This window comes from Mustela erminea, chromosome 5 (genome assembly GCF_009829155.1).
Source record: "Mustela erminea isolate mMusErm1 chromosome 5, mMusErm1.Pri, whole genome shotgun sequence".
Taxonomy (NCBI): Eukaryota; Metazoa; Chordata; class Mammalia; order Carnivora; family Mustelidae; genus Mustela; species Mustela erminea.
In genome coordinates, this window is record NC_045618.1 from 128,578,892 (window position 1) to 128,600,933 (window position 22,042).

General features: G+C 42.1%; 1 protein-coding gene across 45 annotated transcripts in view; it reads right to left on the bottom strand.

The window, feature by feature from the left end:
* NRXN3 (neurexin 3) overlaps positions 1–22,042 on the bottom strand; it is a 1,567,429-nt gene that overhangs the window by 762,283 nt on the left and 783,104 nt on the right. The gene's annotated exons all lie outside the window — the stretch shown is intronic.

The following is a 22,042-nucleotide window of genomic DNA, read 5'->3' on the forward strand; positions in this document are numbered from 1 at the left end:
AGAGACCCTGATGCGGGGCTCAATCCCAGGACCCTGGGATCATGACCTGAGCTGAAGGCAGAGGCTTTAACCCACTGAGCCACACAGGCACCTCTAGATCAGGTTTTTTAATTAAAAAACACACGCACATAGGCTGCTGTACCAAAAAGTTTTTTCTAAGAACTTCAATACAGTACAGGGAATATTATGTTCTGTTTTTGTGAAGACTGAGGGAGATGGGTTAAGAATGTACCTTGCAATATATATATATACATGTGTGCAATCTTTTCTCTCCCTGGGGTCATGCATGATTCTTGCACACGTGTCTCTTTTGCAAATTTTGCTAATTAGATAGAGCTCTGCCATTCCCTCCCACTAAATGTCACTTTTCAGAAGTAGGGTACCCGTATGTGATGAGGTGATCGGACTGTATGGCTGACAGACCCACAAATCCTTATTGATCTTAGTTAAACATCTGCAACATGTGAGTCATTTTCACATACCTTCATACCCACGGGTTCACATACCTTAGTATGCACACCCTCACCAATACGCAGAGAAGATTTTCTTTCCTCTCTTAATTACAAAATAAATAAATCTCGGACACTTCTGCATGGTTCCATTACTAGGGCAATCCTGTTGCCTATGGAAAAGAGTTTATGGGGACTAGGTGGTAGGACATATCATCTCCCTTCATTCAATTCTTACTTATTTTTATTGTCTTTGGGATTTTTCTCTACACCAGCCGGCACCCCAAATGGGAGGAGAAAAGGGGACTGACATTCACTGAGGGTCTCCTATATGCCGGATGACAGGCCACAGGCTTTACCTCTTTTCATCATCACAGTATATCAAAGAGGCAAGTGTTTTACTAATGCCACTGTTTAGATTGATAAGAAACTTAGATCAATAAGTCATTCAAGTCCATATGGCCATGTGGTCAGGCATTTGATAATAAGTCAATCCGATGATGGTGTTCATTTTTGTTGTTGTTGTTGTTATTACTCGGCTGTTTCTTCCAAAAAAGGATGAAGCATTATTTTAAGGCAAGGATTTATCCCTTAATCTGCGCTATGGCTAATACGTCAGGCTGATTCACTTGATACCAATTCTTGGCAACGTTTTTCCAGTCCTACTTCCCCTAGAGAAGCTTCAATGTCCAAAACTCAATTTCCCAGCTTCCCTTGCAGCTACAGGGGGCAGAAGATAGAATTCTGACTTCACTGGTCACTAAGATACACCTGGATTTCTGCTGTTCCATTACCCCTGCCCTGAGGTACAGCAACTATCCTGTGACTCGGAGGTAATAATCAGGAGGCCAAAAGCCAGCAGACAGAGGATGCTGAGGCAGAAAGACAAGAGCATGGGTCCCAGAGCAGCAGCACCCTCCTGGACTGCCTACTCCTGGACTTGTTGCTACTTAAAATCATCGATCACAAACTGGTTAAGCCAATGTCAGTTGTGTTTTCTGGTAGTTGCCACTGAAAAGTTACCAATCACTGAAGAAAATAATCCAACTTTGGTAAGGGCCCTTCTGGAAGACATTTTCTACTGAAGGTATATATTTAAAAAAAGACTACTTTATAGACCTTTTGAGTTTAGAGAGAGTGTTTAAGCAGGGAGAGATCGATATGAGCAGAAGAAGGGAAGATAAATTTCACAGAGGAGGTAGAAATTGATCCGGATCTTTTTGAAGGCATAGGGAAGGAGGCAGCTCTTTACATGGGGCGGACAGTGTGAGGAAAGTCAACAAGAGAACAGACCCCACATGTTCCAGGGATATGTGAACTCAGCCATAGGACTTAAAGAAGGTTAGAGAAATAGGACCCTGTGGGTTAGGGAGGGCTGTGAAGCTGGCATGCAGAGAGACTGGCGGCAAGCCCACCAAAACCATAAGACGGGCGGCAATGCGGCAACCTGTACTCAAGGTCATAAATCTGACAAAAGAGTCTAAGGCTGATGGGAGGGGCAAACAGCTGGAAACAGCCAAACAACAGGTAGAACGGTAAGAAAATCTAGATGTAAAAGGATAAAGATTCTGAGAAGGAGGAGGAATGGAAAAGAATAGATAGATGTTCAAGACCTTAAAGAACGACTTCATAGGATTCCAGGAGGAAGGCATGGACACAATAAAATGGTGGTCAAGTCTCAAGGGGTGGGGAATGGTGGGGTGTTTTCGAGAGAGGGTGAGGAAGGGCAAGGAGAACTGGCCTTGCAGGCAATCAGAGGCAGCTCTGAGCTTTCCGTTTACAGCAGGGGACACCATGCCTCTCAGAGAGGGACAGAGAGAGAACCAGGCCTGCCTCTAGGGACAGCTGGGCTAGAAATAGCATATTTGATAGTTGCTTAATAAATACTTTCTATTGCTGTCGTTAATTTTTGCAAGTGGAGAAAGTAGGTGAGCTACCTCACCTGTAAGAGAAGAATTTTGCCAATGAGTAGGATTTCCAGGATCTTTGAGAAACCCACAGAATTCTGATGGCAGGACTTCAAATAGTATAAAGACAGTTTTGGGGATAGCATGATACACAGTGCAGTGTTACTGTGTTTCAGTGCAACACAGATTTCAATGTTATGCCTAGACCCGAAAAGGGTACCGTGACCACATCTGTCTCTACAGATCATTAGTTTGAATGACCGGCCCTCCCACAGCAAAATGACACACTAAATTTCCAGGTTCTACAAGCCTCAGGTACCCACAAAACATATCCCTTTCTATTTCCCCCCCCTCCTACACCTAACTGGGAGGGCACACACTGTCCTGTGCGTGCGGATTATGGCACAGAATAACTCGTGGTATTACATGTTCATAGAGAACATTCAGTCATTCTACGAACTCTGGGGTTACATTTCATTCATTTACTTGTGTCTCAGGAGACACAGGAGAGCAGGAGAGGAAAGGAGAAAGGAAGGAAGGAAACTGGAGAGGAGGGAAGACAGGGAAGAAGAAAGGGAAGAAACTCGAAGGGAAGATGCTTCCCAGAGGTTTGCCCAATGTTATGTGATGTGTGTTTGACAGTAGATTGTAGAATCTTTTGTGGGTGAGAATTCATCTTAAGTCCATTCCTGGAGTTCTGAATAAAGAAGAAGGAGATCACATTTTTTAAAACATCAATAACTGCTAGGCACTGTGCTAGAGATCTGCCAATTCCAGCCTGTCTAACATGACTGTACATACTGAAGGATTCCTGGTAGCTGCTACAATAACTTCACATAAATGGAACGCAGACCACCTGAAGTATGAACATTGCATGATCTGTCCCCTCCATCTTGAAGACCTATTTCTCAACCATGGGTGTCCCTCACTTCACTTCATCTGTACTCAAACACCTCTCCCTCCAAGAAGTCCTCCCTGATTATAACCCGTCCCATTCCTTCTCTCCATACTCAATTTATTTTTTCTCAGGGCACTTTTTTCCCTCATCATTTGATATATGTGTGTTTGTTTATTATCTGGCTCTCCCATCCAATGAGAGCTTCAGAAGTTCAGAGCTTGGTCTGTTGGGCCCTCCCCAACACTCCAGTCTTCTAGATATCACTGGGCACACACTAAGTTCTACACTCCTATGTGAAGAAATATACCTAACTCCAGAGATGCTAAAAATCAGTCCTCAACTTCTAGAAAACAGCATTCCCCAAGCAGTTTCAAGCCCTAGGGTCAGACAAGAGGTGGCCGCTGAGTGTCCACTGGGATTGGGTCAGAGCCCTGTTGCTCTCCATCAATAGGAATGCTCAGCATGACAGGGGCCAGGGATCACACACCGGCTTTAATTCCTTCCCTACGGATTCTTGGCAACAGGGGCCCCATCATTTTTCTGTTCCAAACAGACTCCACGCAGTTGACACTTGCTCAAAAGGCCTCTACCCTCTGCTTTATACCAAATGACCGATGACCTCATATGAGGTCATGTGGACTCTGATCTAGGGTAATGAAGACATGGTGGCCGAAATTCTGTTTGCAGTACACAGTACCATTAGGAAAGATTAATCACTGTTTAACCAGCACTTCTGTATCCTGGCTCCAAGCAGCCAGAGAGAAGACAGAAGCATCCATCACATCACCCAGGCAACACCGAAATCCATCGTGGGGTGGGGGGTGGGGAGGCACTGACCCACTGCAGCAGGAAAGTGTCCAGATCAACATGGAGACAGACATCCCCATGGTACTGGAGAGTGGCACAGAGTGCTGAGGAAGTTACAGGGTGACCACTCCTGCAGTCAGATGTATGTCCTCAGTAACATGGCAGGAGAAATCCCACTTCTGACCTTTTGAGGACCATCCCTTGATCCTTCTAGTTAGACATGAACTCTGAGAAGACAGAAGCAATGTTCGTTTTATGTGTGCATTTCGAAGTGACTCTGACAGCACCTAACATGTAAATGACCATAAGGGGAGAATCGGGAAGCCTTTGTTAAATTCCTGTTTGTGCACAGACTAGCACGTGTTCTCCAGGTTTGGTGTTTTTCTTCTGAAAGCCTGCAGTCAATGTGAAAAGGAACTATATGGCAATTTCTAGTGCCCTACTTTTAAATCCCTAAGAAAACATATTAAAACATTGTTTACCCAGAATATGTACGATTTGACCTATTCTGGGTTCACAGTTTTTCTGGAGTTTAGATTCCTTAACTACAAAAAAGCAGCATAAAAGAAAACATAAAACCAACAACTTCACATAACACGTATCTTTGCACAATTGCAGTTAATGTCACGAACAGCTGTCACCCAACAAAACACACAAAGAAATGAGAACAAGTCATACACCACCCCAGGACTGCTGCCTCCCTACCCCCTCGCCCCTGAGCCCTGATTCACCTACGCCTACAGCACAAAGTGGGCTGACCTTGCCGACCTCCACAACGTCTAAGATGATGTCGTTGCCATCTCTGCATTCTCTACTTAGTATATGGTACGGATTCAAACAAATGGACGACCATTGTTTAAAATAAAGACTCTTCAAGAGTTCTATTGTACGATGCTGCCAGCGTTTAGGTACTATGGGGCCACTTTTCTAATTACTCACATGACCTTGCAGTTGCGCACCAAGAACCCATTGTCTGTGCCGCCCTTTATAGTGCCCATGACCGTCAATCTAGTGTTCGAGCAAATTGTACACTCCCATCCTCTCCACTAGATTGTCAGCTCTTGAAGCATGGGCTGAATCACACTCGTCCCCAGATTCCCCTGAAGTGTCTGGCACTTTCCAAGTGAATACAGGCACTTAATAAACATCAGTAGAATTGGATTTTTTGAAGAGACCATAGATCAAAAGAAGTAAAATGAAATTAATTTAATTGAAGCTTATTAAAATGCACTTTCAGCTCCCCCTCCGCCACACAGGAAATTCAAGCCAGCATCAGCTGGAAAGTATCTTCAGTATCAAAACGAAAGACTATTGTTCTTTAGCCTTTTGCTAGAACTAGAGGACGTTGTGATAGTTAAGGTCGGGAAGATCCGCACTTGCAACCCCAGAAATGTTCCCTGATAAGCTGGGTGATACTGAGCAAATGCCTTATTATCATAGGTCATTATCATCATCTCGCTTCCCCTGTCAGATTACAGTGTGATTATAAGGATTTTAAATGGTATAAAATATACATCGGAGGGTCCAGCCTAATCTGAGTAACAATGAGTGTATGTCTTTAAAAGCTACCAACCACATTTTTTGGCCAGAATTAAGCTCCACTGTGGTATGACCTGAATCTAAACTTTACACTATTAAAGAGCACAATGTAAAGATCACATATGTAAATTGGAAACTCAATAGTTAAATGAAAAAGAAAAGAAAAGACTAAGACTCCAGAAATGAACCTGCAATATGGCAGACATGTTGGAGGTCATGTCCATGGCAATGTCCTTGTACACAAGACGGATCACCTGGCTTTCTCCACTCAAGGTCAAAAGAACAAATTTTGGGGGTGCCTGAGTGGCCCAGTGGGTTCTCTGCCTTCAGCTCAAGTGATGATCTCAGGGTCCTGGGATGGAGCCCCACATTGGGCTTTCTGCTCAGCAGGGAGCCTGCTTCCCCCCCTCTCTCTGCCTGCCTCTCTACCTACGTGTGATCTCCCTCTCTCTGTCAAATAAATTAAAAGAAAAATAAAATCTTTAAAAAAAAAAAAAAAGAACATATTTTGTTTTTAAATGTTGGGTTTCCTTTCGTTCCCTGCTTGACCTAACCCAAATCTCTGCGCCTCTACTCAAGCTCACCACCAGCACCTTCAGAATATTTCACTAGGAAATGTGAAGCCGCCTCTGGCTTGACCCACACCCAAGCTTTCTCTCTCTGCTGTGCAGGGGCATCGCTCCTCTGACCAAATCCCCCACCTTGCCTGCCTTTCCTTCCACCAGCTCCTACCTCCCTCATGGCCATGGGCGTCAGCATCTCCCTCCTACGTGTCTAACTCCCCCCTTTCTCTCTGCCGAGACACACACACAGGTCTTTCAGATTCAACTACAGTCTTCAGTTGCCTGGTGTCTTCCCTTACCACTCTCCTTCAGGAAATCCCATTCAGTCCCGACCCTGGTGTTCTCACTGTGGCACCGCCATAGCTCTGGCCCTCTTACTAACGTGATCGGCCACTTGCCAACCCCAGCAGGTTTCTCTCTCCCAGCAAGAGAGGATTCTGACACTGAGGATTACTCCTTTCTTTGTAAAATTGTACTTCCCTTGGCTTCTGGGTCATTGGGATGCTCTCGTTCTATACCTTTCTGACCTTCCCTCCCTCCCTCCATCAATGGCTCCACCGACTGCCTCCTCCGAAGCACAGGCAGAACGCTCTCCCTCACTCTCTTCCATTTCTATTCAAACATCTCTTCCTCACAGAAGTCCTCCTCAACCACCTTTTCCCTGGCCCTGCTCCTTCTCTCTTTACCCTGCTTTGTCCTCATAGTAATTACCACTGTCTTCATTACATACATTTATTCATTTATCTGCCACTAAAACCAAGTGAGACATCAGGTTATTGGGAAAGACACACAATCCCTTAATTTACAATTTAGAGAGTGGAACGTGTGCCAATAATAAGAGCAGCCGCCTATATCTGAGGCCTCGATACGGTCCAGGTGTTGGAACAGGCATATACAACGGGTCCTCGTCTCAGACGCTAGACCAGACATCCTACGGCAAAGGTCCATTACCACCGTGAGAGAACCAGGGTCAAGGAAAGGAACTGACCAGTGCAGTACAGCAAAGATTAGCCTTGAACCAGGGCCACTCTCTTCAAAATGCTTTTCACCCCATCACCTATGTTGAAGGAATGAGGACAGAAATTAGTTGGAATCGAGATTAGAAAAGAGAAATGGTTTTTTTCCATCTCTAGTAGACACAGAAAGCCTATACCAAGTAAGGAGTTAAAAATTAAACCAGATTTGAAATATGAATAAGGTTTTGATAACTGGAGAAAGGATGGGGAGCCAGAAGTTTGATCAGCAGCTATAATTCCTAAGAGACAGAGCAGGAGGGCAGCATATCCTGGAAGCACCTGGATATTTTAGTCACCCTTGATTTAGGGTATTTTTAGAGATTTTTGTCCTTAAACAGACTATTTATTTTCTTAGAAGCAAATATTGAGACACCAGTCATAGGTTTATTGGACTACTTTGAAAAACCTATGTCAGGGAAGACAGAAAGCATCTGAGAAGTCAGGATGAGTATACTTACTACGTATTCGTTTACTGACCCACTTATTCCTTCTACATAAGTTTATTAAGGGTGTACTGTCTACAAAGGACAGTGAGAGATAAGAAGATAGCAAAACACTGTCTACAAGGAGTCCACAACCCTACAGCAATAAAACAAATAGGATAAAAGATCATAATGGTAAAATTATTATCAGAGAGATCCCAGTGAGGCCCTCTAGGACCTCAGACAATGGAGAAATGCACAGAGAGGGGGCACTGCTAGGGAGGGTTGAAGGGAAGTGGTGGTGCCAGAGAAAACTCTTTTTCTCTCATTAAAGCTTTCTTGTGTTTTGTTTTTCCTATTGTTTTTGTTTTATTTAAAACGTGTTTTCCTCTATTACCAAACCCTTTGATTATAAGAAGTGCCTACTGTAAGTTCTTCAAAGCGTCCTCTTTAGAGCAAAGACTACTGACTGTTGGTTTCCATTCTTTGTCAAAGAACTTGATTTTTTGTGTAGGTGCCAAACTAGCTTTGCCTGATAATGAGAGAAATGCCCACAGACTGGTTTGCAAGTACTTCTAAGGAGAGAAGTTTCTGTTCCTTCTCTCCTTTTCCTGCAGCCTATCATTTGATCCCCAAAGCCTCAGCCCATTGTTAACAGAGAAACTTCCAAGCAGACTGTGTCTCCATCATGCATATGCTATCAAATGTCCAAGCTACTGAAAATTACCGTGGCAATTTGCTTCAGTTGCCTCTCTAGTACTCTGGCCAACCTTAGTCCTAGTCCTAGATGGACTTGTCACTTGTCATTTGTCGGAGTGACTTTCCCCATTTCCCCCCCCCAGCCACCTGAATGATTGAAGAAGTACCACCACAGTCTGAGTCCCAAGGTGAATTTAACATAAAGAGTAGATACCATAAGAAGGAGGGGCATGGGGATGAGAGGATGAACCATGAAGGAGGGGGTGGATGTGATAGGAGGACTTGCACCTAAGGTCAGGAATCTTTAAACCCAAAGAAAACTGGATACGAGCCAGAAGTGAGAATGAAGATATTCCAGGTGTGTAATATAGATGGGAAGCAGGTGGACTCAGAGGTCCTGGATGTGCAGTAATGCACAGATTTCCTCCCCATCAGCCAAAGACGCTGTGTTCAGCCTCCGCCACTTCACAGCCAGCTTCCTTGGCTTGTGGCTGCTGCACTAGGCAGGCTTCTGTATCCAGAAAGAGCAAAGAGTGGACAGGAGGAGACATGGGCAAGGTGAAAAGGGAAAAGACACTTTCTTTGGAAAATTACCAGTGGCCGAAGACCTTTCAGACCTGGCCCTAGACATCGAGGAGCCACTTGAGAGTACTCTTCAAGAGGAAGGGGTAGAATGCCAATGAGACTTTGAGAACAGAGTAGCTACCCACACCAGAGAAACCAGAAAGCCTAAAGTTAAGGAGAACTTATGTCCTGTCCAGAGAACCTTAAGGAAATGGCTCTCTGCTCTAGGACAGGGATGACAGGTATTGGACTACTGTGCTCAAATGTGCCTCTGTAGCTGGCATCACATGGCAAGGCCATATCCCCTTAGATAGAACACCGAGGCTGTCCTCTAGGTCATGATTCCAGTGTCAGTCTTCTTGGGATGAGCTAGACCTTGAAAGAGGAAGTTAAGAGTGGATGCTAGAATAGAAAGTGAGGTGAGCCTTGGAATGGAATAAGCAAAGCCCAAAGTCCTGGGCTTTGCTGTCTTTGCTTTGAGGTCAGAATTCCAGTCATGCTCAAGGATAAAAGATCAAGGTAGTCTCTGACTGGGAGAAAGCCCTGTAGGCGCCCCGTGAGGGAGGACCAAGGCCTATGGGCTCTAAGGACTCACAACTAGTAGCTGATGGGCTTCCTCTTCCATGATTCTGAATCTATCAGACAAGTCTAAAATACAGCACCCTGTCTCAGCTGTGGTTTGCAGAACTGAAGAAACACCACATCTGAATCAAAGCAGAAAGGGAGGGGGAAGCAGTGATTTTTGAAGCTGGTATGGTCGTGACAAGGGAGAAGGGGATTCCCAGGGACAATGAGAGGTCCAGCAGCCCCTTGCCATAAGGATATTTCCACTTTTCAGCTCACTTGAGCGAATGATAGTGCCAACCATCACTGATTCTGCTCAAATGGATTTTTATACCAGGTCTTAGGAACTTGTGATTCAGTGACCTATGAGTAGTATAGGTGTAAATCCCATGAGGGCAGGGAAGATTTTTACCTTGTTTCCCATTTTATCTCTAGTGCCAAATACAGTATCTGATACACGGCAGGAATTTTATAACTGGTTGAACAAACTAATAAATGAATCTTATATTTTGCTTTGTGTATCCATTATATATATATATTTTTTTTAAATTTTATTTATTTATTTATTTATTTATTTATTTATTTATTTATAAGTGAATGAATGTATTAAAAAGATCATCCACTTTACAGACATGTAAGTCATATAAGGTAATTACTTACAGATTCTCCTGGGTTGAATGACCAACAAAGTATTGGTTTGGGAAAACAGGTAAATTCTGGGCCTATTAAATTATTAAGGAAAAAGCAGAGCCGGTTTAATGAAGACCCTGATTTAGCATCTCATAGTCAACCAGTGAAGGTAGTTGGTAAAGTCTAATGCGGATAGAAGTGCATTCAGTATTTCAAGAACACGAGCTTCTTTGGAAGAAGTTAATAATCCCTTTGAGATTATTGCCGACCCACAGAAAATGAAGTGGGCTGTTACTGGGATCTTGTTTTTGTTTTAGGCTTTATTAAATACCAACATTGCATAAGAAGCTTTGGTACATACAGAGTTAGACAAAACACAGTCTGTTTTAAATCCTGCCGCTTGAACAATACAGAGAAAACCGGAGAACAGGTAACACAAAGAACAGAATAAATGCATGATGGTTACAATCCAAGAAGTCTTGGGTAAGCCATTATTACATTCAAGCAATAAAGACATTTATTTTTTACTTCCCTTAAAACCACTTTTTAATTTGGGAAGAAGCAATGGTGGACTTTAAAACAATTCAGGAACCCTTTTTGGCTTGCTGGAAATTTGACAATGCATATTCTTATTACGTCAATTTCATACAGGCAAAGCTAGAAAGTCCCTGAGCTAATCTTTACCACCAAAGCCCTACGAGCCCGACCATAAAGGCACATACACAGTGCATTTCCCCCACCACCTTCAGATACAGTACGACAGGCAGAGAGAGCAGGATCCAGAATCAGTGTCAAAAACATCACTATGAATTTCTGCTTCAAAATGCTGAAGGAAATGTGCTCATCAAAGGTTAAACAAGTATGATCACAGCGAAACCCTTCCAAAGCCTCTCCATCTACAGTTCGAGGAAAAACAAAATGTTGGAAATAGCAAGCACTCTTTAAATAATTAAGCCAACAAGCTCATCTGCTCTTGCATAATCAATTCCTCGGTGGCCGGAAAAGCTCAAGGAGAGTCAAGATCTAATATTCCCATGAGGGGAAGATCACGACCGCAGTCACTTTGCACAAACTCTGGCTCTGGGTGGTCACCTGGAGCGACGCAACTGCTCACTGCTCTCCTCTTGTGCCTTCTGTAAAGAGATGACCCCGCTTCTGGTAGGACTATGGGAAGGCACATATTTTCTTTTTTTTTTAAAGATTTATTTATTTATTTACTTGACAGACAGAGATCACAAGTAGGCAGAGAGGCAGGCAGAGAGAGAAGGGGAAACAGGCTCCCCTCTGAGCAGAGAGCCTGAAGCGGGGCTGGATCCCAGGACCCTGGGATCATGACCTGAGCCCAAGGCAGAGGCTTAACCCACTGAGCCACCCAGGCGATCCAAGGGCACATAGTCTTAAAGGCTCTCCCATAACTTTTAGAAAAAGAGCTCACACTCAATTTAGAACTCAAAATCTCCCTCATTCTGCCCCCACCCGTGTCCCCAGTGAAGGCCATTATGCGATCAGCTACGAAACTCCTTCAATTCCCCACACTCACAGAGGGTCTCAAGTTTTATATCCGTTTTTGTATCCGTTGTTGTTGTTTTAAGTTCTCCTTCCTGTGCCCACCTCTCCTCTTTCTTCTCTTGCCCATCTAGTCATCCTTCCAGACTCGGCCTGCCTGATCTTATGAGCCATTTTGTCTTGATTAGATGCCCCATCGGTGTTCTCCCCAGCCCCCCGCTTCCCCCTGGTCAGCTGTGCGTACCGCCACCAGTCACGGAACACGCTCTTTCGGGCGTCTCTTTACCATCCCCACTAGATTTTAGCCTTCTTGGGGAATGGAGTGTACATTTGATCTCAAGATTCCCAGCGTCTAGGTACTTAAGCAGACATTTGTAAGTGAGTAGATGAATAAACATTATTTTAAGCTATGTCATCTGGGAGACTTTTCTGTCTGTGATCACCTACTGCTACCTAGTATTGTAGCTTTAGCTCAGAAAAATTACTCCTTGATGGCAAGAAGGCATCATTTGTGGACAAGTCAACAAATAAAGTCCTTGTATAACAAGGGAAATGAGTGAATTCAGTACATGTAAGGCCACTTGTTCAAATCATTGCCCTCGCCTCTTTTTATCTTCCCCTTTCTTCTTTAAAATGTAAAGAAGAAAATGAGGTTGTATGCAATGTCTGGAGCCCGTGCGCTTCATACAGGGACCCCCCAAATGACATACAGTTTCCGGCACCTCTAATGGCTAGCTCCATGCTGTATGAGGAAAGACTCATTACGAGTGAGTGCAGCCTGCCAACGTAATGCTGACGAGGTCACTGAGCGAGTTCCAACTCCTGATGTTCTTTTCCAAACTGAGGGAATATAACTTATTGCAAAAAAAAAAAAAAAAAAAAGTTGAAAAAGGAGCATCCAAAATTTTCAAATGCATTTCATTATCTTAATTCTAAACAATGATAATGATGAAGAAAGCCCCGTTGAACAAAGCTAATTGGCACAGTCTTGTTAATCCACCTTGAATGGGGTTTCTTCCCCTGGACGACCATGGGGCAAGAAGGGGGGGAAACCCAGGCTCATTAAATTTGACCTACAGGACCAAAGCACCACCTAGTGGGAAAAATGGAAAACAACCTGCTTTTGCGCAAACTCCTTTTTAAACCCCACCAATGTGTTTTCTTGGATCGCCAGTCTCTCGGTGTCTACTGAATTTACAAATTCCCCTTTTAAATTTATGCTAAAAATTAATTGCAGACTTACAAAGAAAGAACAAACAACAACTTCTTTTATTATCTCTCAAACCCGTTAACACAAACACTCAGGGCCTCTCTGTAAATAGAGATGTGTGGGTTGCATGCCATCTGTGTGTAATGCTATTTGCCAAGTAGCCTCTAATAGCAACTGGCATTGCCGTGACCAGAGCTCCTGGCCATCTCCTGTCTCTGGACTCTGTCTGCTTCCAATCTAGGAAGGCGGTAAGGTCAAAATTCTATTTTGTGCCACAGCATATGGAAAGACAATATGGCAGAGAGGTGAGCAGAGCCTGAACTCCTAACAGACAAGATTGGATTTGAATCCCAAGTACTTCCTGGTTGTGTCTCATAGGCCACATATCTCTATTCTTTTATCACAGTTTCCTTCCCTAAATATGAGCAATAATATCTACTTGCTGGGGTAATGATACCTATTTGAAAGATTGTTATAAAAATGAAACGAGAATATAAATAACCCAGCATTGTACCTAAAATTAGGAAACACGCCATGAGAATTTCTTAAACGTTCTAGTACTTTACTAACTTATTCCAATTTCTACCTAATTGTTTCACTGCTGCAAAACAAAATCCATGAAATGGAATTTCACTGAAAGAGATACATGCTCCCTTTGTGGATTATGTAATTCTTCAACGCAGTCACCTAATACATGTCGACAACCAACCTTTGGGATTTTGTTATCAATCTAAGGATAAGTTACACTCTTGTGAGTCCTAGATAAAATTCTGCAGACGTAATGCGTGATGTGCAAACATGACCCAAGCAGGACCCAAGCACAACCCACACTCAAGCACACCGTCAATATGCTTCCTAAATTTCATTTTCTGTAACTACATTTAGAGAATACTTTGAACCAGCCGTCAGGCTAAAAACAAAGTATTTAAATAGATTTGGCTAAAGAAAGTACAGAAGGAGCTGATCGTATAAATTCCAAAGGGCTTCTCTTTGTTTTCCAAAATGACCAATATGAAAAATGCTTTTTTTCGATAATGTACACGCATTGGAGCCTCTAAGGAATCCGTATATTTGAACCGGAGAGAGAAGGAGTCATTCTCCATATTCCTCAGGAGAAAAGGTGCCGATTCAGAAATGCCTTGCCGTCTCACCTTCTTTGCTAGCTCTTTCACTCTCCTGCAAAAGAAGCCTTCATTTAACTTCAAGGCAGAGGGAGAGGACCAACCGCAGGCATTTGTAACAAAGAGACAGATGGTTGAACTGGTCACCTGTCTGCAGAAATTATGCACCGAGTGGAAAACAAGAAACAGAGACTGAATAATGCTTGCATGTATAGGTGTGTGTTTTAATAACTTCAAACGTTTCCTTTCAGCTTATAACCTGAACCTCAATCACAGCCCGAAAAAACAAACAACAACAACAACAAAAAAAAAACAAACAAAAAAAAAAACGAGAGAAAGAATTTTTACTACTCTCTTCACTAGAGATGGATCGTACAAAATACTCCCATTTGATCATGATGGACGGTCCTTGCTCTGTACTCTGGGAAATGAGTAATCACCCCCGCAAAACATCGCTCTATAGGCATCTCGAGGAAAAGGTGGCCTCCCTCCTGTCGAGACCTGACAGCTGGATTTAATTGTGCGTGGAAATAAGGAGTCCCAGAGGTTTAGCATCATGCTCACTCTGAACCACAGGACCGGAGGTAAATGGACTCAGCTTGGTCCTTGGCCTTTCAATAAAAACAACAAAGGAAGAGAATTACTTATTTTAAAATATTCCTTTGGCTACATTTTTCAATCGAGATCTGTAAGTGATATTTTTGTTTCTTTTTCTTGGAATCTATTTTTTCTGTCTACATGGCTCTCAAAACCAGTATCACTAAGAATGGTGCCTTTCCAGATATGGTTGATTTCTCCCTGGGCCGTAGGAAGAGTATGAACCAACAGCTGATAAGCACTTAAAATAGTCATACTTAATAAGTATTTTTTTTAAAGATTTTATTTATTTATTTATTTGACAGACAGAGATCACAAGTAGGCAGAGAGGCAGGCAGAGAGAGAGGGGGAAGCAGGCTCCCCGCTGAGCAGAGAGCCCAATATGGGGCTTGATCCCAGGACCCCGAGATCATGACCTGAGTTGAAAGCAGAGGCTTTAACCCACTGAGCCACCCAGGCGCCCCACTTAGTAAGTATTTTAGCATATATAGAGAAGAGTGCTTCCCCAAGAATAAGCTGAAAGAACTAATGACAGAACACGGGCAACCAGAACAGGGCAGGACTATCTAATGGTTAGATCCTCAAATCTCTTTCTAAATATCATTATTCATATCACCTCATTTGAAAAGCAAAAGAAAAACGTTGAGATTCAAGGCAGTCACCAGAACGTAAGCCCCAGAGTTTCCTTTTGTACATCATCTTTGGGGGAGCGGGGAACCTTGAACTGGTAAGAACACAGTAATCATGTGTTGTTTTTTTTGGTTTTGTTTCTGTTTTTAAGAAAAGGAAACTATAATTCCCAAGTTGGGTAATAGGTGTGTATCTGTTTTGCTATTTTTATACTTACCCATGTTAACATATTACAAATATTATTTCCATGCTGTGCAACAGTTAATAAAAACACGAAAGTCTTTAAAAATAAACGAAAAGTAAATTACAGTCTTCAGCAATTGTGACAAAAAGCTAACACCTGTTAATAACGATGATGGGTACAGGGTGTGAAACATTTTCTGTATGTATAAAATTTTGCATAATTCTAACATTCAGTTGGGCTTTAAAAAATCACATGCTGCTGTTTTTCATTCTAAGTTGGTTTTAGGTAACAGGGTTTAATGATGTTAATTCTTAGGAATGATTTTCTAATGTCTTGAAGAGGCACAGTTTCTGTCTTGTGCCCTCAAAATCCTAAATAACTGTTCTGTGGATATCTAAACTATTTACAAAACAGTGATGGGGTTTATCTCCCAAATGGTAAAATAAAATTATAGGGAATCTGAGTAACCTTGGCTTGTCCTGCTTTAGCCACTTGAAAGAGCCTAAACTTTCTAAGCCAGGGAACCGGAAAATCATAGGATTAAGACAGAAGCAAACAGTAGCCGACCTTGCACCCATCTTATCGGGGGTGGTAGATGACAGTGATTTTTCTGTTTTTCCACCTAATCCTATTACCAACGCATTTGTTTTGTTTTCTGTTGTCCTTAAAAAAAAAAAACAAAACCAAGACTTCTTTAGAAGATACAATCCCAGACCTATAACAGAGCTGAATTTTACCCAATACCACATTTTGAGGATTTTCTTCAATACTAATAGTTGACAGAAAAGACAATCAGCTAGGAACAATAAACGAAACAACTATGTAGTGAAAAAAAATGGAGTTCCACGTTTCACTGTGCACAGCCTGGAAAGATTGTTGGGAGCACGGTCCGCATGTGCGTACCGCAGACGTCTTGATCATATTCATACCACAGTGTGCCAAAAAAAAAAGAAGGGGGGCAACTAAAATATTTGATATACCTCATACCTTTGCTATATGAACATTTTTGGCCAGAATTCTGTAAAAATATATAGCAAAAGATTCTCCCATTGTAGGGGAGGCTGTGCACTTTACATGTTCAGAATGTGTCCTGATCAAAAAGAAGAAACCGCACACATTTCAAACTGAGGCAGAAGGTAACAGTTTGGAATACTTCCTGCATTTTGGCTTTGCAGCAGAGTGCTTGGGAGGATTTTGAGGAAGAGTTAGAGGCCTCTGATATTTCCATCAGGTAGACGCCGGATAGAGCCTGGACACAGTAGCAGAACTTGGCTGACTGCAATTTTGCCTACATCAGGGAAAACAGTGAACTTGGAATGAACTTGTCCCCAGCCATATACAACCAAGGGCATTAAAATTATAATTTAATCAGAGAGGCCATAACAGCTCTTTCCATTGGAAATCATACAATAAATATGATCTAAACCTTTTTTAAACCAATATGAATCTGAAATGCTAAGCACTGTTAGAGGAAGAGAGAAAAGGTTTTTTTCATATGAGAAGTAGATTTTTTTTAAAGGTAAAAAAAATCTTTAATTGTAAAAACCAAAAAGAAAGTTAAGGCTACAAGGAATAATAACAAAGCCCCTAAGTTACAAATAGGGAAGATTTTTTAAATGCTTGTCATTTCACAAATTCTTTGAATGTTATAAGTGCTTGTGCCTGCTTATATGCAGCTTATAGTCAAAGCTGAGGCTAATCCTAAAATTCTCACGGCCAACTCTCCAGGTTCATGTCTGTTCCTCATCTATTCTGGTTATTATAAGAGTCTCCAAATGGCTTCCCTGTTATCAATCAGCTTCTAAAAATAGATTTGTTGACTCCTCACAGTGTATCTGACACCATACAAGGGGCTGGTTATTTAGTGACCAAATGAATATGGTGTCCGCTTTCACGGGCTTTACTATCTTCTTTCAAAATCACTGCTTACACTCTGCCAGAGGGTTCTTTCTAAGAAACAGTTTTGCCCCTACCACATACTTGCTCAAAAACTCCTACTGATCCTTTCCCTCCAAAACCTTCTGCCTTCAGACCCCCAGGATCAGGACCTCATCTGAGCTACCTCTGACCACCTTCCACACCACCTCTTGTCCAGTCAGACTTGCCATTCCCCAAATAATCCCTGCCTTTCCCTATTCTCCTGCTCTCGGTCACTTTGTCCTTTCTACATGACACTGAGCTTTACTAGAATTAGCCTAGATTCTAATTAAAGAGAAATTTAAAAATAAATAAAGAGAAATGGATACGTTGGGCTCTGTAGAAAAACTCGAGTGATGCTGTCTACCTGGAAATGGATTTAGTTTTTAGTGAGGTTTAAAAAAATAGAGAAAACTATTAAAGTCACTCATAAGAATCAAGCTATTTCCTTGCAAGAGACAGGGAGTAACTTACATCACATGTTAAGTGCCCTCTTTAGGACACAGCACAGTAGGGTCACATATTTGCCTCTCCAAGAACACACAGGGGTAAGAGGTTTCCAGTGGTGTCAAGAAAGTGCATGACAGAAGGAGTTTCGTGTGTCCTTGCAGAGGACCAGATGGTGCATGGGTTCAAGGGACACCTCTCAGACTACGGAGAGTAGAAGGCTGGCTAAGGACGTGTAAGGGACAAGAAGATCAGAAACTCAGGGAACAGTTCACAGCAACAGGAAATTCTCTTTGCTAGAAGGCCAGGCTCTTGACTAAGTCACGGGTTATTAGAAAAACCGTAACAGGGAAACTGAAGTCACCAAGGAGAATGCAAAGGATGGCGTAAGATCAACAGGGTATGAGCAAGGAACTCAGTTCAGAATGTTCTTCACATCCCGAAGGCAAGCAGACCTCGATGGTGAGGATGGGGAAACAGAGCACAGGTTAAGAGTCACAAAGCTCTGAGTAAGAATTGTGCTCTGATTCCAGGAACAAAAGGACTGGGAAGAAAGTCTCCTTCCCTGAAACGGACTGCAGCGCGTGGTATGGGACTGCGGCATACCTGGATTATAGTGAAGGCATGGATGCTGAAGCGATGGGGGAGTTTGTTCTCATTAGGGAAATACACACCCGTGGCCCAGGTGATAACAATGATTTAATCATTTGTGGTCTACTACTTACTTGGCATCAACTATTTGTCATCAAAAATAAACACCATTTGTATAAACACATTTCTGCGATACAAAGGCTCAGGAGTAAATAAATCACACTTCCCTCTAATTAATAAACTGAATACAAAGAGAAAAATCATTCCCAGGTGATTCGACTTCAAAATGCATTTAAATCTCCATCATCTCAAACTCTTACACCTTTGTTCTCAGGAAAAACTAGAGGCTGGAAGTGAAAATTCCCTATATAATAATTCTTACAAGTGCCTGTTGTTAAGATGGCTGAAATTTCTCTTTTGGATTCCCTCTCCACCAATTTTCTCCCCACACATTAAACAGTCACACACTCAGCTTCAGAGGTTCCGAAAAGCTAACAGCATCCTGCTCACTGAAACTGATTATCAGAATCACCATGATTGAGATTTGGGTCTAATCCCCTGGTGTTCAGCAGCTGAGCCCCTTCTGGAGGACTCCTGGGTAATGGGCACGTAATGCTATTGAGGCTTGGCTTCTTGCTCAGTGAAACTCCACTGGAGACCACGAAGTAGCCATCTTTCCATGGCAGGCAAGAATTACCACATTAGGCTGCTCAGATAATAAATCAGGGATTCCACAGTTCCCTAGTTTTGTTTGTTCTGCTTTTGTTTTGTCAGAAGTGAATAGGGAACAAGAGGCTGGCCATGGGTCTTCCACTCTTTGACCTCGTGTCCAAAGTTAAAGTTGTATCAAGTTTCAAACGTGACCTGACCTGTCCTTAAAGCGCCAGACCCAAAGAGTTCTGAAACACACTGAGGAGAGATGGCTGAAATCACTTATTGCAAACAGTCCACTGGGAAAGCTAAATTAGGTTGTGTGTTACTGCCACAAACGCGCTGATTTGAAAATGAGGTACTATGTACAAAGTTAAGCTTATGTGTTAAGATTTTTGGTAATGATGGAGGCAGAAAAGATTGCAGTTTCACTCCCTTCATCTCGTAAGTGTTAAGAACCAAAGATTCCTGGACAGCGATTTTCCAGGAAAGCACCAAAAATAAGACACGAGATTATGGAAGGTACAAGAAGCCCTTGGTGTGTTCTTAGGAGCCTGGGCAAACACTACCTTAAAAAAATCAGGATATTTACAGGAAAGGTAGTAGAGTCCTCTGAAATTTCCTTAGGTTTTGATTGTATCATACAGACCCAGATTCAGGAATATGTTTACATTTAAAGTTAGAACATACAAAACATCAGTGCCACTCGAATGACCTAGTACTGATAACCCCACCACTCCAGCCACCCAACACAGCTCAAGTCTATCATTTCTAGAGGAAACAATAGTCAACATGATAAATACAAGGTGGTTGTCTAGGAAATTGGGTAAATGCACCATAAAAGTGGTAATTAATCTAGTCAAAATTCTACTTGTTTTATTTACTGGTAACATTGTTCTTTAATGGGAGGGTTATGGTTTTAATTTAAGCTGCTACCAGGAAAAAAAAAAAAAAAAAAAAACTCTTCCCAAGTCAATACTCTGCTTCACCTCTATTATTTCTAAGCCTGTTAACAAAACTGAAACTTATGCGAGGCATGTATTGTGAGGGTGTGCTGCATTAATTGCCGAAGGCCCCCTAGTTAGGAGGAAAGGAGCCAGGATGTGAACCCTCTTTTTACTCTTAAGTCTGCACTAATCCCCCTTTAGATGCTCAGTCGTGCTGTCTCTCAGCTCTGAATATAAATGTGGTGGGATTTTGAAGAAGAGATCAATATGGAAAAGTGGTCAGAGAAAACACAGGGGAATAGGTCAGGCCCAGGCTCGGTCCCTAAAGCCAGGTCAAGAGGAGGAAAACCTTTTCCACAGGAGGAAATGCAGCCACAAGGGCATGAAGGTATGAAGATCACAGGAAATGCTGACACAGTGACATGTGACAATGAGAACATTGGCCTTATTAGATGGCACACTGCCTCGAATATTAAAGGAATGGTGGTCCAAGAGACAAATTTTTAAAAAACCAAGAGTAGGGTTTAAGCTACAAGAGGGGCCACTGGTGGTTCATGAATGGAGGAGGGATAAGACCCCAAAAAAAAAAGGGCTCCGGGAAAATTAATCTCCAACTGGTACACAGGATAGATTTCAGCAATAAAAATAAAAGCAGGGAGGCCACCATGAGAGAGCTCAAAGACTGCCAAGGGAAAGCAGCAGGGAGAAGCATTTTCAACACACCCTGGGTTGCCCAGTTGATTTTCTTTGCCGCGGCTTCAGCAGAATTCATGGGATGCTCCTTCCCGATTTGCTCTGTCTGAAGGTCTTGCCACCAAAACATTCCATGTGACAAGAGATGCAGTTTTAGGAGATAGAGCCACAATCAAATATTACCTAGGAAACCAAATATAACTAAATGCAGAATGTTACCCCACACTGGGAAATAGCTGTGAGATTTGGTTATAGCTGTGTTTATTGTTCATTAAACTTTATGTAATAGGAAAATATGCTAAATTAATCCAAATGCAAATTAAATAAGTTAGATGTTGGAAACCCATGTGGGGATTGGAAGAAAGCCTCTACCAACACTGAGAGCGTGTTTGGCTAAACTCACTTATTTTAATACATTCCTTCCCATTTTTCCCTCTTCTCGGGATTTTTCACGAGTCAGGGACAACAGGCATGTGTGATGTTGTGTGTGTGTGCTGAGCTGCAGGCCCTTTTCCAAAGCTTCCCCCAGCCCCCACTAGTGCCAGGGCACTGATGTGAGTTTTAACTAGATGATACACTTGAGTGCCAGCATGAGGAAGCCATATGGGAATTTTAGGTAGCAAGAGGAGAAAGATTATTCTTAGGGATAAATAAATCCCAGAACCCTGCCTAAATCCTTTTTCAGACATAAAACTGTACCCCAAATATTGAGTATTCACACAGGATAAAGGGGCTTTCTGCCAAATATATTCAAAGGGAGACAGATATCTCGTCTGTTGCCCAGAGAGACATACTACCTATATAATTACAGATAAACACAACTTGTCAGTTGACGAGATACAACCAAAAGTTCACACATGACACCATAAGACACAGAAACAAAGACTTTTGGATAGAAAAATTTTTAAAGAGCAATTAGAAAAAACTCTAAAGGAAATCTGTATTTATTTATAATATGTGTATCTTCACATATTCTTTTTTTATTTATATGAATATGTATTTAGTTTTACTCATATAAAGACATCCAGGTAAAACTGCAATGTTTTAAATTTAGTTAGGAGCCCATTACAAAAAGTTTCCAGTGAATTTACTAGGAAATAATGCTGAGAGCCGGACACTAACATTTCATATAAATTGCTCCTGAGCATTTCTGCAAAGAGTTTACTAGGTTTGGCTGAATTCCCCTGCAAAGAAATTTGAAATTTTTCCAGTCCACAGTGTACAAAAATCAAGAAATCTTTCTGGGTTTTCTACGTTTCAGTATACAATGCATATAAATGCTTCTGTTAATATGTTGCTAGTTTTGGCCAACAAGAAATTGAGCAGAAATTGACAGATGATGTCAAAGTGGACAAGTTCTTCTGTATCACAGTAGAACTCTAGAGTAAACTGTTACAAGAAATCTCATCATGTGAAATAAACTGCCGCATCCCTTTGGAAGTGGATGCCACAGATGGAAAAACAAACAAAAACAAAAACAAACAAACAAA